The 14,175-nt window shown below is 41.4% G+C and overlaps 1 pseudogene; it reads right to left on the bottom strand.

Annotated features, from left to right (window-relative positions):
• Window positions 1-2,495: 2,495 nt before the first annotated feature.
• LOC117035451 (zinc finger and SCAN domain-containing protein 4-like) lies at window positions 2,496-4,378 on the bottom strand (annotated as a pseudogene).
• Window positions 4,379-14,175: the final 9,797 nt, after the last annotated feature.

Raw genomic sequence — 14,175 nt, 5'->3', positions numbered from 1 at the left:
AACCCTGAAGCAGGTTGCATTTATACCCTGAGGCACAACATTCCTGCACATAACAATTAAAATATTTTAATGGATTCATTTTTCAAATATAAATACCTTAGGTCATACCACGCCATGGATTCACTTCTGTAAAAGGTATGCCAGCTTCACTTGGAATAAACAGATGGCAACTACCAAGATAAATCCACTGATCTTTGTTTTACCCTACACAGGAGCCCTCTCCTTCCCAGTATTCGAGCAGACACACTAAAAACAAGCTAATCCAGGATGCAGACTTTGACTTCTGATGCAGAAGCTTTGGATCTCACGTTCCCAGGGGGAACCACTGCCCTTTGGCATAGAGCTCACTGCTGACATTACCCAGAGAGCAACGCACAGCTGGATGCTAGGACTACAGGTCCTAGAACACTTCGGAGCGTCAGCTCTCCACGGGATGTTTTAGGGGACTGTTAGGCCATATTTTAAGCCAGGAGCAGAAACCTTCTTATCTTAAAAGCCATCTTGTCTTATTTTGTACTTTGTACCTGCTGGCCTAGGGTCTTATGATCAGTGGGCCAGGGCAGTCCACACTGCGGCTTGGGGGCTGGAATGTGGAACCAGACATGCCCTGAAACCCTTTGTTTTGAGAGACAATGCAACAAAAATAACCCTGAAACATTGAAGGGGAAACAGCCTCGTTTACGCCCTCCTATAAAATTCCATACCTCTTTTTGCTCGGAGAGTTTATGGTCTTTTCTAGCCTGATCTCCCAGAGCTCAAACACACGTAACAGACCAATTTTGGTCTCCTGCGACTCATTCCTCCCGCTGTGCCTAGCAGGGACACCACCCTGCGGGTCCACGATTTTGGTTGTTCCAGAAGTACGCACCTCCAACCCCGCCACTGGCCGCTGCCTGCGGGAGGAATCATCTGCAACGCGGTTGCCTCTAGTCTCCCTTGAGAAGCGATCCCATCTGCGCCTGCGCACATCTCCCTGGAGACTACAGCTCCCAGAGAGCACCGCGCGCTGCAGGCTGGACTACATGTCCCATAACTCTTTGTTCTAACCTTTCATCCTGTGGATTTAACCCTCAGTCCCAAATATATGAAGACTTACTATGTACAAAGTTTACAGGGAAACCTTTGAATCCATGCACTCTGGATACAGACACTTAGATCCAGCCATAGGTGGACGCCTGACGATCATTTTGTCTTCTTGTGACTTCAACGCTTCTACGATGCCAAGCATCTAGTATGTTAGAGAGAACTATCAAACGTGCGTTTAACTTGCAAAATCCATGCGTATTGGCTAAGCAGAGGGTGGATAGAAAGAACTTATTTCTTTTACCCCTTTATTTTACCAGCTTAATCCAATAAATAGTATCCAGGGTCTGGGTATTTAAGTCAGATCAGTCACAATACTGAGTGTTACAGAAGACGTGAACAGCCAGGATCTTGTCAATTATGGTTTCTAATTACTAAAACCAATTTGAAAAAAATTGCCCCTCTGTGCCATAAAAGACTTTACAAAAAGCTTTCCCTCGTGTGTACTGGGAAGCATGTGGTAGAATGTTCACCACAGCACAATACCTGGAAACAGTCCTGGAAGATGGAGGGATAAATGTTTTTCTCCACAAGGTGGAGCCTTATCCGCAGCCTAATAGTTCTCTCTTCTACGGTTCCATACAAGGAATCAGAGAAGTGTCACAATTTACCCTGCACAGTGCCCCCTTCCGTGGTTCTGACAGATTCTACATGGCACTTTCTAGATTCTCAGTGGGATTCCGCGCTAATTTCCTAGTAGAGACCAGCTCACAAATGGATTCCAAATAACCAGCATGATTGCCTTTGCCTCAGCACTGCACAGAATCCTTTTTCTCCAAACTGCCCTTTCAAACTGGTTCTGCAAAGAAGCTCCTCCTCCCCCCATAACTGCCATCTCTGGAAGCAATGAATAGAAAACATTTGATTTTTATGGTATCTGCTAATAAAATGGCATTCTGCAATTTCCAGTCACCAGTTATATTTACGTCCAGTTTAGCTATTAATATTTCCAGTTGAATTAAAGAAATGATTATATCATTTAAACAGGCTAAGGCTACTTCTGGATTTCTGCCTCTACTCCTTGTTTTAAAGTGCCGGTGGCTGCACTAAAGATAATGGGTGTGGAGGTTGGGGAGAGGCAGGGAAAAGATCACTGGACCACCTCTAGCTGGTGTTTATGTCCTGGGGTTGGACCTCATTGCTTTGTCACAAGGGATATATTCCTGGATTTTAAGAAATGAACAGATATTACATTTTTCATTTATTCAACAGACATTTATTGGTCATTTGAAATGTCAGTCACTTTTTAGGCCCTTGAGGTAGTTGGTGAACAAAACTCAGAAATTCCCTGCCCTCCCTAGCTTTCATTTTAGTGGGGGAGACAATAAATGGAAAATGTAATCAGGAAATTATAAATCATAAAGGAGTACTATGGAAATAAACATTTTCACAGACATATATATATATATATATTACATCGAGGAAGCTTCTGGTGTGGGGAAAACACTTCTGAAGGCAATCTTTTGGTGCGTCCTCAGGTGGCGGTGGTAGGTGGATGACTGGCGGTAGCGTCTCTGGCACAGGGAACACACATAGGGCTTCTCTCCCGTGTGGATTCTCTCATGAGCCAGGAGGTTGGTTCTGTGGCTGAAGGACATTGTGCACGTGCTGCACCTGAAAGGCTTCTCTCCTGCATGAATCTTCTGATGCACATGTAGGTCTGAGGCCTGGAAGAAGCCTTTGTCACACTCGACACAAATAAATGTCCTCTCGTTATTATGTCTTCTCTGGTGGACTTTTAATCGAGAGAAATACCTAAAGATCTTGGGACACTTCTCACTGGTATGACTTTTGGGCTCTGTGGAATCTTTCTTGGTGCCTCCCACACGTGGAGTTTCCCACATTGCTCTGGTGAGTAGGAACAGGCTCAGGGGTGACCTGGTCTGGCTTGGAGACAGATGCTGGTCCCATCTCCATAAGGACACCTTGATAAGAGGGTCCCTTTCCTGGGACCTGGAGGTGCCTAGACTCACTCTTCTGGAGCTGAGTGGATTCTCCAAAGAAACACTTCCCTCTTTAGGCCTAGAACAGCTCTCCTCCTGGATAATGAGTAAGGAAGGTGTTTGATTGCCTTGACTAGTAACACTGTCATTTACTTGACAAATTTCCAAAGAAATGTCACCATTTTCTTTATCTTCATCTCCTGTGAAAATAAAGAAGTGACTCAGTGAAGTTGTACCCAAGAAAGACTCCACACAGAACGTCCCTCTGGTACCTGGGCTCCCCTCACTCACCTTGTCTTTTTTCCAAGAAAATATCTTGGGGAGTCCAGGAGGGTGTCCCCATGCTCACCATTGGGGTTCCTATTGACAACTATTTTGTTAGATGAACAATGACTTCTCTTAGGGGCATATTCTCAGAAAAGAGGGCTTTCTGTCCCTGCATGTGGACTTGCACCTGTTTTGTTTTGTTTTGTTTTTTAAATGCCCACTCACTGTCATATATAGACCTGCTGTGTGTCAAAAGCCATGGTGGAAAACTTACCTAGTCAGGCTTTCCCAGGATCTCTATTCTATGGACTCCTACACCTCTTTGTTCTGCCCTTATCTCTACTTATATTAAATTTCATAATCTCTTCATTCCTAGTGAAAAAAAGACAAATACTAAGGCTTTCTGAGGGAAAAACCAGCTCTTGCCAAGGTATTTCTCATCCTTGAGGTTTCTGCCCAACTGACAATTTCTGAGTGAGATTTCCTACCACCTTGCCCATGAAAATCAAGTATATATGTTGGCTCCTACATGTCCCACTGAATAAATGTTTATAAAACTTTTCCTTGCTTACTTAAAACAGATTGTCCTTGGTGAGGACTGATAACTGGGTCTACAGTAACTCTTCTTTCTCTACTTCCAGGCAACCCCAACAGACTGCACTACGCCCCTCCCCCCAGAGGTCAGAACCCTCCACTCACTAAACCGGGGGGCTTCATGTCATCATCACTCAGGTCTTCCATGAATTTCTCCAGGGTTCTGCCACTTTACCCCCATTTCTCCTTCAATGTGGATGTGTCACTGCTGTGTCTATTGATCATAAACTGTTCCAGGACCAAACAAGAAATAATTTCATCCTTGCTGTGTTTCTCTGGCTGCAGCCATGAGTGAAATGACTTTGCAGTTCCTGTGTTGGACACAAGTTATTGCGGTTTGGAAATGAGTTGTGCTGAGTGTTCTGGAACCCAAAAATCCCCTTTGCCTTTTGCAGAGTGGGTCTTTGGTGGGGTTTATGGTCTATATTTTCTGACCCACAGTCATCCCTGTCTGGTCCACATAGAAATGAGGTTCTGAGATCTAAATCCATTCTTAACAATATTTCTCAGGATTCATTTCTTGAAGTCCTGTGTTGATAGTGGTGGATGCTTAAAGACTGCAAGCTAGGAATAGAATAGATATTTAATTCTGTCACTGGCATACTTAAAAAACAATAAACCATAAATTTCAGAACCAGATTATTTCATATGTAAATTTTATAAGACATTTACGACAGAAATAACTCTAATCTTACCAAAATTCTCCCAGAGTACAGAAGGAGGAGATGCTCCTCTATTAATTAATGAGGTTAATAAATTAATTAACCTTCCTGATAACAAAACCTTAAGTCCATTAAGGAAAGGAACACTACTGGCCATTACTCATGACCATAGATTTGGAAATTCGAAACTAAATATTTGCAAATCAAACCCAGTGATATGTAAGGAAAATACTACCTCATGAATAGTGGATTTTATCTTCTATATGCAAGTTGGGTTAAATTTCAAAAAGCAGTGTGATTTACCACACAGATTTGAAAGAACATGCTATCATTTTAGCAGATATATTAAACATGCTTAATAAAGTCAGTACTCAATCATGAGAAAGACATTTAGTAAACTAGAAACAGAATATAACTACAGAAAAAATTATTCTTAAAAGTTTTGTCGTTGAGACTCAGAGATGGAAGCCCATTGTCAACTCTATACAACATTAAATTGGAACCTAACCAGAGAAATAAGATCAGAAAATATGTCAACTATTATTTATAAATGGCCTGATTTTGTTTGAAGAAAAATTCAAAATATTTTACAAATATTAGACTAGATGTCAATATTCCAAAATCAATTTCTATAACAAGACAAGCAAATAAATTAAAGTAAAAAATTTATCACTTCTATTACTAATACCAAATGTCTAGGAACAAATCTAATGAAAGATATGCAAGATATAAACTCATACACAGATACTACAAAATATTAACATACGGAAAGAAAAGCCATGTTTATGGATTGATTGAAAAATTCAATATTGTAGAAAGTGTCAGTTCTCTGCAAAGTGATTTACATATTCAGTGTAATTTCAAGGAAAATCCAGAAAATTTGTATGTATGTGTGAAAATTGACAAAGTGATTCCAAAATGACATGGATATCAAAAGGCCAAAAAATAGACAAGATATTTCTGAAGAAAAAAATTGGAGGATTCACACGGCCAGATAATAAAATTTTATTATTCAACTACTGCTAACAATTAAGATAGTGTCATGGTGGCTTAAAGATAGACAAACAGAGCAACAGAATGATGTCCCAATATAGAGCGATATATACAGAATCACTTGATTTATGAAAAATAGGACACTAAGGATGCAATTAAATGAAGACAATAATCTCGTCTAATGTATGTTCTTTTAATTATTGTAGGAAAATCAAGTATTAGAAAAAGTACAGAAAAGTGAGTATAATAGAAAAGATAGCCCAGAATCCATACAAATGAGTCCTCTATGCTGAAAAATCCTACTCGAGCACAGACATCTGTCTGGCCACTCTAGCTATACCACTTGGTCAGTCCAGAGACGTATTTCTTAGGAGACCTTCCCTCATCACCTTGTGCATTTTTTTCTCCATAAAGTTACTCTTCCTCTGAGTAACATTGGTTTCTGCTTCAAGCAAATAACATTAAATGGGCAACTGCACACATAACACTTGGAAGATCAAATTGATAAAAATGATTAAATCCATTTTCTATATAACTTACTATTTTTATGTACTTTTCCATTTTATATATGTTTAGTAATTCAAGGATTTGCATTTTAAAAAGAATTTTATACCAGAAAACTGATTTCACATTTAGTGTTAATCTCATCTAGCTGTCTGATCAGATTAACCACCTTTATCTGATCAATAACAGGCAAAGGTGAATCCAAAACCCCAGGAGAAAACTGAATACATTCTTCCCTTTTTCTAATCCATTTGTTACAAACTACCAGATGCCTTAATATAATGGTAATCTACTCAGGTTACACACATTTCCCTTGTTCTGAGGAAAAAGTATAATACTAAGTCGTTTCTGTTACTAGGGGGCCTTGCCTGGGCCTGCTCTCACACCTCCACACCCATCTTAGGTGTTGTGGCTGGTTCTCTATATCCAGGGCCATTGTAGATCCCATGCCCTCTACTTCTTCTGGGTCTCCCCACAATTTCTTTTTTTCAGGACTAACTCAGAACACATGGTCACCCTTGCAGACATGCACTTCATCTCACAGGGACCCAGCTGTGGAACATTGTGGTTAAGACCTTGGAATTCAAAAGCAGATTGCCAGGGTCCAACGTGGAACCAGCTGCTTGACTCAGGCAAGGTATCCATGAGGTCCCCATCTGTGTCACAGGACTCTAAAAGCACCTAGCTCTCAGAGTTGTCACTGAAGCTCAATGAGTAAGGCTCTAAATAGCTGATATTTACAATTTAAATTTTAGCCTCCACTCTCACCCCAAAGACCAACCGTGGGGACAGAGCCAGGAGTGCAGTTTCCAGGCTCTCGGCCTCACATGGAAAGCTGCTGGCTCAGGTAGTAAATGGCCATCAACTGTGATTGGATGGCCATCAGCTGTGGCTAGTTGGCTGTCAGCTGTAACCAGTGAGCCATTGGCCACTAATATAACTGCCGTGGCTACGCTAGCAGAAAATGGGGGTTAGCAAGAAGATGGTGGCTGAGCTAGCAAGAGCGGATTGCAGAGAGGTGGATGACACCAGTGAGAATATAGTGGTATGACTCCCCCATCTATGGCTCCGTGGGTGTTCCTTTTTGGCCTCACTATATCCTGCTTTCTTATGTGGGGAGCGGGACCAGAGACCCCGCATGCTGCCCTGCATGACACCAAATGTGGGGACAGAGCCAGGAGAGGAGTTTCCAGGCTCTCGACCTCATGTGGAAAGGTGCTGGCTCGGGTAGTCTGTGGCCATCATCTGTGACTGATTGGCCATCAGCTGTAACCAGTTAGCCATTAGCCACTACTATAACTGCCACTACGCTAGGGGGTTGGTTAGTTGGTAGAGAAGCGGATGGCAGATTATAGATCATGTGGATCCTGCTTCCTGTTTCTCCAACCCAGTCGCCAGCGAGACTCCAGTGGTATGAACCCCCTATCCATGGCTCCATTGGTGTTCCTTTTTGGCCTCACCATATCCTGCGTTCTTGTGCAGGGAGTGGGACCAGAGTCCCTGCATGACACCAACACTTTCACAAGATGACATAAAAATGAATTACTAGAAATATAAAATTAACAAGGCAACAGAGTCATATAAAGATTTGCAGGAAAACTCTTTCAATCAGGCCAGGCTTTACAGAATCTACAACATCAAGTTTTTAAGGTCACAGCAGCTGTCAAAAAAACCCATATCCACTTCCTGAAAAAGCCCTATATCTTTTTACCTAGGAATCCCCCCCAAAAAAGAAAATTACATCCACATGCACATGCACAAAACATGAACACACAATTAGAAATTTTTCTTTCAAGAAACTCACCTGCTGGAGAACACTCAACTTCAAAGTCTTGAACCCAATGCTGAGCTGCTGTGTGACTGCCTTTCTGCAGTGGGTTCATCTGAAGTGACTTCCCAAGGCTCTTCCCTTTTATGGGGCGTGGGGTCAGTGATGCAATTACTTGTAAAGATGTGATTGGATAAAATCTGACTGTTGATGAATCCCTGATGTCATTTTCATCCTGCTCCAGCTCCAGCTCTAATACCTAGTATATAACCCCTGGGCCTGGGGCAAGAGACCATCATCAAACACACTCCCATGTCTGCAGTGAGATGTACCAACATTCACACTAATTGGGAATGCAGAGATGAGAATCAGTCTCACATAAATTCTGGTCAAGTGAGTCATGTACAAACTTGTTAACCGTTTTAATTTTCTGAGACTGGTGATTGCAAGTGTAGCAGAGAACAAGGCTCATCCTGTGCCAATCCCAGAGGGGCCCCAGGAACCCAGACGAGGTGTTCCTAGTCCAGCAAAGAGACCGCAAGGAATGAGACTAAGATTGTTTCAGTGGGAAGGGAAAGATCAGTGCTTATTTATGTTGAGAAACACATGATGTTTGATAGATTTGCAAGGACTGAGAGTGAAGATAGAGTTACAATGGTGACAGCCTCCAGGTTTGAAAAGGTGGCTGGGAGGGGCATCCTTTACTGAGTAGGAAAAAAGGCAACAGAAAGAGATTCTATGAAACTCAGTACTTCTACTTCCTGACTCATGTGGGTGAGAGACCACCCCGCAGAAGCTGCGGGAGTTTGGGGAGCAAAGGAATTGTATTGGACAAGGAAGAGACCTGTACAACAGCCTATTGTGTCTGTCTTCTACTTTCAAGTTATATCCAGAGTCAAACCACTTTTCACTCCTCCACAGCCAGGAGCCTCAGCCGAGTAACCTCTCTCTCCCCTAGATTATCTAGGTCAGCTAGAGACTGGCCTCCTCACGTCCTGCCAGTCTTCAGTCTATTCTCAAAGATACCACAAGAGGGACCTTGTTACAACCAAGTCTGACCATGTCCCCCATCACTGTGGAAGTCCTAGGTGATTTTACAGTCACTCAGGGCAGAACTTCCCAACCGCTTCTGGTGAAGCACTCGCCCATCCCCACACCACACACTCCTTCCCATCTATCATGGACACACTCTCACAAGATGCAATACCAATGACTTATTAGAAATAGAAAACTAACCAGAAAAGAAAGCCATACATAATGGAAGTCCTTTGATATCATTAGATTTAACAGACTCTCAACTTGCTGTGATGGTTTCTAAATGATTGTGAAAGCAGAGGCAAACTGAATCCAGGGCTCGTGCTGCCTGCGCCGCTCAGCCAATAGACCAACACAGGAGTTGGGTTGTAGGATAAGCATTTATTGTCTGAGCACTGGTGATCTGAGGAGGCAGCAGGTTAACACCTTCAAAAACTGCCTTAACATTCTCAGACCTGCAGAGGGTATTTAAGGGAAAATCTGGGCGTCACTCCAGAGGTTACATGAGGGTTCCAGGGATCTGCCTGGAGCCTTCCCTCTGGCCACACGGTTGTCTGGTGGCATCAGCAACCCAGGAACAATGATGGCAGTAGCCTGGTAGACCACTGAGATTGTGAGCAATAAGCCTAATGATATTGATCATAAATTTCAGGGTAATTTTCTAAAACAGGGAACTGAGTGTGATGGGACATTGCAAGCTCAAGCTGCAGAGAGATGGATGATCTATTGTTAAGCTATAGGTAGGTCAAGAAAAGATGAGGCCAGGGTGGATGTGATGAGGCGTCTACTCCCGGGGTCCCAACCAGGCTCTGCTTCAGTTGTACTCAGGTTCCACGCCAACCTCACAGAGGAGACAGTGAGGATGGGCATGTTCTGCTGACCACTCTGAGCAGCACTGACTTGGGGTAGAAGCCAGATGCCTAACAGTGGCCTGGAGACCCTGTTTGCCTGGCCTCCATGTCCTGTCCACCTCAGCTCCTCCTCTCCCCACTTTTGTTTGCTCTTTCCAGCCTCACAGACCACCCAGAGTGTCTGGAACCCAGCAGCTTCACTGCCATCCCTTTATCATCTCCTCCCTTTGCCTGGTACACCACCCCAGTTACCCACACAGTTCCCCCTATATTCCCTCCAGGTCTTCGTTCATACATCTCCTTTGTGACAACTGTACTGGACATGCTTCCGAAAGTTTCAAAGCGCACCCCAACGTCCCTATGCAACCTATCTGCTAATTTTTGTCCTTATTCCTATCACCATCAGGCAATCTTAACATTCTGCCTATGTATCTTTGTTTTCTGTTGATCGCTCCTCTTCCCCACACCATGGAATTTAGCCAAATGGAGGGCAGGGATTTTCATCTGTTATGCAGCCCACCATATTATTCATCAGTGGCCTACACAGAACCCAGCACTTGGAAGGTCTCATTCAGTATGTGTCCAATTGAAATGAATATTCCAGCAAGAAAAGGTAAAGCCCCCAAAATGGTGTGGCAGCAATGGGGTGGGGATCAGATTAGAGGGAATTATGAAGAGTCTAATTCAACACAGCCTCAGGGAACAGACAGATGGGCAGCTAGCTATGTCCCCAAATCACCAGAGAGAAATCAGAAGTTAGAAAGGGAAACTCAGATACCAGAAACTAGCAAAGTCCTGTGAGAAAACCCTGGGGAAATCGAGGTTTCCTTCAGGCTTTCTGGATGAGAGCCAAAGGCTACAGGGAAGAGAGGAGTTGAGAAAGAACTTTAATTTGTCACCTATGTCACCTTGGGGCAGTTGCTGCCTTCCTTCACTGCTCCAGTCTTCGATGGCAAGAGGCTATGAGAAAGTTAAACTGATCAGTGACTCTGTGGCCCCTGGGCTATCAAATCGTCCCCCTTACAGACCTGGGGGACTACGACTTGGAATGGACACACCTCTGCCCAGTGCCGCTTCCCCCTGGCCATGTAAAGTTGAAAACTGACCAGCAGGGCCACCTAGTGTGGAGGCAGCTAGGATGTCCACCCTGACCCCTCATTACTATACACTCACCAGATCTAACAGCACATGGCTGAACTGCATCTCTCCTCTACACATGGGAGGCAGGATTTTGTACATTCAGGATAAAGTAACTAGAGAGGGAAGAAATGCATGATCCCCACCCACCCCAAATCATATTAAATAGCCCATGCAATCTAGAACAAAGAGAGGAAAAAAATAATGAAGATATTACAATAAGCATATAAAAATAATTAGGGAGTTAAGGAAAGAAAAAAAAGCCACGGGAAACAAGGTATGCTAAAAACAAAACAAAAAAAATAAACCTGATAAAATGTTAGTCAGGGAAGATAAGTCTAAAGACAATAAAAAGGAGAATGAAAATATTTTTTAAATTAGTAGCAAGATAGATGAGCAGGTTGAGGAGAGCACCTAAAAATCAAAGGAAACAGGGGCGGCTGGTTAGCTCAGTTGGTTAGAGCATGAGCTCTTAACAACAAGGTTGCCGGTTCAATTCCCACATGGGATGGTGGGCTGCGCCCCTTGTAACGAGATTGAAAATGGTAACTGGACTTGGCGCTGAGTTGTGCCCTCCACAACTAGGTTGAAGGACAACTACTTGACTTGGAGCTGATGGGTCCTGGAAAAAAAAACACTGTTAACCCAATAAAAATTTAAAAAAAAAAATCAAAGGAAACAAACAAAGGAAAAAAGGAATAGAAAGCACAAAATAGCTAAAAAAAAAAAATGATCTGCCATAGGACGATATATTTTTAATCTTCAGCACTTCCACTGTAATTGGTATTGAATAATAATTGTGTAATAAAGATAATAGAAATAGAGGGAGCACAATACGATTACAAGGAGTCCCAAAAGGAAAGAAGAAAAAAATTGGGAGGACCCAGTGCATGAGTCATACATGTGCATGAGTGGAGGGAGCCAGCAAGCAGCCTGTGACAGGAAAGGCCATGAGGTTCTCAGGCTGCACAGCCCTCAAGCATATGGTAGGAGATAGTTGAAGAAGTTCAGGGGGTTTGGCAGAAAGACACATGGTGGATGAGGCGGGGGACAGACAGGGTGTCTGGTAGGCTCACATTGGGGAAACCTAATGTTTGCATGTCTGAACACTGAACTCTGAAAATGCCTACATTTTATCCCAAATATTGTCTTGGCTGTACTGGAATTAGGATTCTCTCTCTCTCAATTCTGTCTTTCTCTGTCTCTTTATCTATATTCTGTCTTTTTTCCTCCCATGCTTCTATCCCAGGGTGTCAATTAAGACACATTTTACAGTCTTCACAATTTCACTCTTCAATTATTATTTGCTTACATTTGAGATGTTATGTGCTGAATATACACATTTTTTGAAATTCACTTTTACATTTTTTACAGTTGTATTGGAGTATAATTGGCATAGATTTTTGAAATTGTTTATCCTTAAAGTGTTCAATTTGGTATATATTGTTATATGTACACAACTGAGAAAATACTTAAAATTATCGAATGTATCTATAACTCCTAAAACCTCTCCATCACCTTATCTCCAGGCAACAAATGATCCACTCTGTCACTCTGGATGTTTTCATTTTCTAGAATTTATATAAATGGAATAAAACCATATGTACTCCTTTTTGTCTGGCTTCTTCACCTTGAGATTCATCCATATTGCTTTTCATATCAATAGCTCATTCTATTTTATTGCTGAATGGTATTCCATTGTACAGATATACCACATTTTGTTTATCCAGTCAGTTTTACAGACATTTGGATTATTTTCACTTTTGGTTAGTATGCTTAACGCTGCTATGAACAGTCACATGTAAGTCTTTGTGGGGACATGCATTTTTCACTTTTCATCTGTAGACTCCTGGGAGTAGAATTGTTTATATGATAAATTTATGTTTAACATTCTAGAGTTGCTTTGCAATACGGTGGCACCATTTTCCATTCCCAGCAGTAATGCATGAATGTTCCAGCTTTGGGAACACTTAGAATTGTCTAATTATGGCCATGCTAATGGATGTGAAGTGGTGTCTTGCTGTAGTTTTTAATATGCAATTCCCTAATGAATAATGATATGGAGCATCTTTACATGTGCTCATTTGATAGCCATATATTTTCCTTGATGAAATGTCTTTCAAATATTTTCCTCATTTTTCTTATTGAGTCATTTCTTTTCTTTTTTTTAAATTAAAGTTTATTGGGGTGACAATGGTTAGTAAAGTTACAATTTTAATTTCTTTTTTCTTTTATGAATCATGTTTTTGGTGGTGTATCTACAAAATCTCTGACTAACACAAAAGCACAAAGATTTTATCCAATGTTTCCTTGAGTTGTTTTATAGCTTTTAGGTTGTATGTTTAAGTCTATAATCCATTTTGTGTTAGTCTTTTTAATATATGTGTGTGTGTGTGTGTGTGTGTGTGTGTGTGTAATTTAAATTCTGTTAATGAGTATTCATTCTATTAATGGGCACCACATAAAACACTCCATTAAACCCAGAGAAGGGAAAGAAAAAGGGGAAGACAAAAAAGAAAGAAAAGAAAGGGAATTAAAAAAATGAGAGCCATGAAAAATATCTCAATCTATTTCTACCAATCACTTTAAACATCAATGATCTAAATATACCAATGAATCAAGAGAATTAGAAGACAAGCCACAGACTGGGAAAAATGTTTGCAAAAGACTTATCTGATAAAGGACTGTTATCCAAAATACAAAAAAACTCTTAAAACTTAATAACAAAATGAACAGCCAGGTTTTAAAAAATGGGTAAAAGACCTGAACGGACACCTCACTTAAGATTTACAGATTACAAACAAGCATATTAAAAGATTGTCCACATCATGTTATTAAGGAATTGCAAATTAAAACAATGAGATATCACTATACACATATTAGAATGGTCAAAATCCAAAGCTTTGAGAACACCATATGCTGGTGAGGATACGGAGCAACATGAACTCTCATTCATTGCTGCCGGGAATGCAAAATGGCACAGCCACTCTGGAAGACAGTTTGGCAGTTCCTTACAAAACTAAACACACTCTTAACATAAGATCACAAAAATCATGCTCCTTGATATTTACCCAAATTCAAAATGTATGTTCATAAAAACCTGAACACAAATGTTTATGGCAGTTTTATTCCTAATTGCCAAAACTTGGAAGATGGCCTTCAATATGTGAATGGATAAACAAATTATGGTACACGCAGACAATGCAGTATTTACTGCTGAAAGGAAGTGGGCTATCAAGCTGTGAAAAGACATGGAGGAATCCTAAATTTATACTGCTATGAAAGAAGTCAATATGAAAAGGAAACTGTATGATTCCAACTGTAAGACATTCTGAAAA

Source organism: Rhinolophus ferrumequinum, chromosome 15 (genome assembly GCF_004115265.2).
Source record: "Rhinolophus ferrumequinum isolate MPI-CBG mRhiFer1 chromosome 15, mRhiFer1_v1.p, whole genome shotgun sequence".
Classification (NCBI taxonomy): Eukaryota; Metazoa; Chordata; class Mammalia; order Chiroptera; family Rhinolophidae; genus Rhinolophus; species Rhinolophus ferrumequinum.
This window is presented reverse-complemented; position numbering and strand designations above follow the sequence as displayed.